This window comes from Penaeus monodon, chromosome 34 (genome assembly GCF_015228065.2).
Source record: "Penaeus monodon isolate SGIC_2016 chromosome 34, NSTDA_Pmon_1, whole genome shotgun sequence".
Lineage (NCBI taxonomy): Eukaryota > Metazoa > Arthropoda > Malacostraca > Decapoda > Penaeidae > Penaeus > Penaeus monodon.
The window spans coordinates 2,356,845-2,357,369 of NC_051419.1; the positions used below are offsets into that span (position 1 = coordinate 2,356,845).

Genomic DNA, 525 nt, shown 5'->3' on the forward strand with positions numbered 1-525 from the left:
TCTTTCACCATCCATATGTCCATCCTTCCCTCTCCGTTTGTCTGTCAGTTTAGCTATCCATATGTTTATTGCCTATATTTCTTGTTTTCTCTCGCTCCTCTCACCAGCTAGGCAAGGCTTCCGGTATCCGTTTCTGTAATTCATTAAACGCCCTCCTCCTCCTCTTTCCTCAATTCTCTCCTCCTCCCTTCCCCCTCTCTCTTCCATTTCTCTTCTCTATCTCCCCTCTCCTCCTCCCTCTCTCTTCCCTATCTCCCCTCTTTTCCTCCCTCATCTCCTCCCTATCTCCTCTCTTCTCCTCCCACTCTTTTCCCTACCCCCCCTCTTCTCCCCTCTCCTCCCCTCTCCTCCCCTCTCCTCCCCTCTCCTCCCCTCTCCTCCCCTTCCCCTCCCTCGCGCTGCCTTGTGCCGCCTCGCTTCATCACTTCCGGATTCGCGACTCTTGTTCGTCTCGTCGGCGTCGCCAGGTGAGAGCTTCTGATTGGCTGATCATCTGGCGGTCCATTACGCCTTGCTGTTGCTTTT

General features: G+C 54.1%; 1 protein-coding gene across 1 annotated transcript in view; it reads left to right on the forward strand.

The window, feature by feature from the left end:
* Window positions 1–525, forward strand: part of LOC119594505 (cell division control protein 42 homolog) — a 178,192-nt gene that overhangs the window by 46,998 nt on the left and 130,669 nt on the right. The gene's annotated exons all lie outside the window — the stretch shown is intronic.